At 54.4% G+C, this 3,517-nt stretch overlaps 1 long non-coding RNA gene across 1 annotated transcript; it reads left to right on the top strand.

Annotated features, from left to right (window-relative positions):
- The first annotated feature begins 234 nt into the window (after positions 1-234).
- On the top strand, positions 235-2,152 carry LOC122545956. The gene is made up of 3 exons (XR_006310633.1): positions 235-345; positions 867-925; positions 1,755-2,152. It is a non-coding gene; the product is annotated as an uncharacterized LOC122545956 (long non-coding RNA).
- The last annotated feature ends 1,365 nt before the right edge of the window (positions 2,153-3,517 follow it).

The raw sequence follows: 3,517 nt of genomic DNA, 5'->3' as shown, positions 1-3,517 counted from the left end.
GGCATGGACCACACTTCACCTGTCCGCTGGACTGGCTGTCGTGTGGCCACCGAACCGCGAATCCTCAGGGCCTCAGTGACCCAAGATGGTGGATCACTAAGGCGTCGCCAAGGGTCACCGAGCAATGGGTGATGAATGCTGGGCCTGACCAGTGACGTTCATTTCCCACAAAAGACTTGGAATGGATGATATCCTTGACGGGCCCGGGGGAGATAAAGCTTGACTAATTCACAACTCTTTTGGGCTTCCTCCAGGGATATAGGCGTGGGATAATTCGTCCCAAATTTGGTCGCTGTTCCACCAACAGATTGAACCACGTGGTGCTGGTTGTGGGATACGGCCAATGTAAGTCAGACACATCCGCTGCTCGATTCGGGAAAACTTCAATCCCGCTGCGCCTTCACTGGAAAAACAAAATCGCTTCTGAATTCGGGGACTGTTATCAGACTGAGAGCAGGAAACCACCCAAGTGCAAATGAGAGGACATGTATTGGTTACCCAAACAGACAGGCGACATAGGCCATCACTGACAGTGCGGCACTCCCTCAGTACTGACCCTCCGACAGTGCGGCCCTCCCTCAGTACTGACCCTCCGACAGTGCGGCACTCCCTCAGCACTGACCCTCTGACAGTGCGGCACTCCCTCAGTACTGACCCCCTGACAGTGCGGCCCTCCCTCAGCGCTGACCCTCCCACGGTGCCATTCTGTTGACAATGACTGTGTTGTATCATTGAGGGGTTGAGCTCCGAATCTGATGTGATGTTGGCAGTGACACTGGCTCTGGGGATGGGGACCGATCTGGAGCCGACTGACAGAATCACGGGGTTGGCCCATCTGATCCTGGTTTGGTCTTGCCCTCCTGCAGGTGGTCGCCATCGCTACTGGATCATTAAGAACAGTTGGGGAGTTAACTGGGGCGAAAAGGTCAGTTATTCCCACTCCGAGGAGAGGAGGCCATTCTGCCCCTTCAATCTGTTGTACTGTGGATTTCCCCTTTGGCTGCACTGCCCCTCAACTCCAGACCCCGTCCTGGGTCCTCCCACCCTGACAGGGCCACGGGGCGAATGGAGTCGAGGAACACCTCAGCCCCGCTGGGCCGAATGGCCTAACTCAGCCCCCCCCCCGTATCTGATGGGCAAGCAGAGAGAGATGGGTCCTGATGGGGTCAGCAGAGAGCTGGATGGGCCGAAGGGCCTGCTCCTGTGCTGTACTGTTCAGTGTCCTATGCCTGAGCGAGCCGTGACCCAGGAGGCGTTGTCTTGCGTGACCTCCCACTGCACCCCGACCGACAGAATGGGGTCTTACGCCCACCCACCCCCCCCCGACCAACCCCACCCTGAATGATGTGGGCAGGGGGGGTGGGCTGAGGCGTTGGGGGTGGGGGAGGGGATCACAGTCAGACATTGGCGCCTGGCAACCCCCAAACCCCACGGGATCTTGGGGGTGGGGGAGGGGATCACAGTCAGACATTGGCGCCTGGCAACCCCATGGGATCTTGGTGGGGGGGGGGGTCGGGAATATGTCGGTGTCTGGGGTATAAGGATTATTCTCATTGGAACACACAGTGGGACCGGTTGGGAAGGAATTGGATTCCCCCCCCTCCCCCCCCCACCCCCCGATGTGAGAGGGGTCTCCCAAATCACTGAGTGAGCCCCTTCCCTCTCTCTGCCCGGGGGGGGGGGGGGAGGTGCGAACAGATCATCGAACCCCACCACCGCGTCACACAATGCTCAAGACACGTCTCTTTCCACAGGGTTATTTCCGTCTCTACCGTGGGGAGAACGCCTGTGGGATCAATCAGCACCCGTGCACGTGCGTCATCTAGACAGAGGACCAAGAGACCACACCAACGCCCCTCAGCTTTCCGTTGGACGCCTCCTTGAAGGGGAGGGGGTCTGCTTTCGCCACCGCACGCAAAGGGTTGCGGGAGGGCGGTTTATGGGGTGGGTGTCCCACCTCCTCGCCCGATTCCCAGCGCCCCGTCCTCCGCCCGCTTTCAGGCTTTCGGCCCGTATCGGAGCCTGCCCTCCCGCGAACGATGGCTCCGTCGCGACTGGCTGCTCCCTTCTTCCCGAACGCTGCCAGATTCCCGCCGGGAACCTCTTCTCCCCGTTTCTGCGCGTGCCTTTTAATAAACTGCCCATGACCATCCGAGCGGCTGGCTGTCTGTTTGTCAGCGACGGCGACGGGCGAGACCAGGCAGGAGCCAGGATTGGCCGGCCCCGGATTTTAGTTGCAGGGGTGGTGGGGGGGGGAAGAAACGACGGAGTCAGAGGGAGGTGGGCTAGGAGGCTTGGTGGAGGCCGAATGGCCTGTCTATGTACCAAACTCCCCAGCACTTATCAGGGAGCCTCCGTACACAGACCCAGTTCAGCCAGCGGCCCCCTCTCTGCAGGAGAATTACACTGGAATCTGCCTTTCCATTCACAACTCCAGCTAACTGAAACCCGAGGACTGTTCTGTAGGAAATCCTGAACTTCCAGGCTCCTGTTAATCCATCTATAAACATCATCTGATTCACCTCAGTTAGATTCCAGTCTGTAACTCACTCCCAGGTATCTGTTATTCTATATATAAACCACCCTGAACCCCTCAGTTAGATTCCAGTCGATAACTCACTCTCAGGTATCTATTATTCTATATATAAACCACCCTGAACCCCTCAGTTAGATTTCAGTCTGTAACTCACTCCCAGGTATCTGTAATTCTATATATAAACCACCCTGAACCCCTCAGTTAGATTCCAGTCTGTAACTCACTCCCAGGTATCTGTTATTCTACATATAAACCACCCTGAACCCCTCAGTTAGATTCCAGTCTATAACTCACTCCCAGGTATCTGTTATTCTATATATAAACCACCGTGAGCCCCTCAGTTAGATTCGGGGTGATTTATATATTGAATAACAGATACCTGGGAGTGAGTTACAGACTCACTCGCAGGTATCTGTTATTCTGTATATAAACCACCCCGAACCCCTCAGTTAGATTCCAGGCTGTAACTCACTCCCAGGTATCTGTTATTCTGTCAATAAACCACACTGAACCCCACAGTTAGATTCCAGTCTGTAACTCACTCCCAGGTATCTGTTATTCTATATATAATCCCCCCCAAAGCCCTCAGTTAGATTCCAGACTGTAACTCACTCCCGGGTATCTGTGACCCTTCATTTAAACCACCCTGAACCCCTCAGTTAGATTCCAGTCTGTGACTCATTCCCAGGTATCTGTTATTCTATATATAAACCACCCTGAACCCCTTATTTAGATTCCAGACTGTAACTCACTCCCACGTATCTGTGACCCTTCATTTAAACCACCCTGAACCCCTCAGTTAGATTCCAGTCTGTAACTCACTCCCAGGTATCTGTTATTCTATATATAAACCACCCTGAACCCCTCAGTTAGATTCCAGTCTGTAACTCACTCCCAGGTATCTGTTATTCTATATATAAACCACCCTGAACCCCTCAGTTAGATTCCAGTCTGTAACTCACTCCCAGGTATCTGTTATTC

Source organism: Chiloscyllium plagiosum, unplaced genomic scaffold, assembly GCF_004010195.1.
Source record: "Chiloscyllium plagiosum isolate BGI_BamShark_2017 unplaced genomic scaffold, ASM401019v2 scaf_58233, whole genome shotgun sequence".
NCBI classification, from domain to species: Eukaryota; Metazoa; Chordata; class Chondrichthyes; order Orectolobiformes; family Hemiscylliidae; genus Chiloscyllium; species Chiloscyllium plagiosum.
The sequence above is the reverse complement of the archived record's forward strand: the minus strand, read 5'-3'. Positions and strand labels throughout refer to the sequence as shown.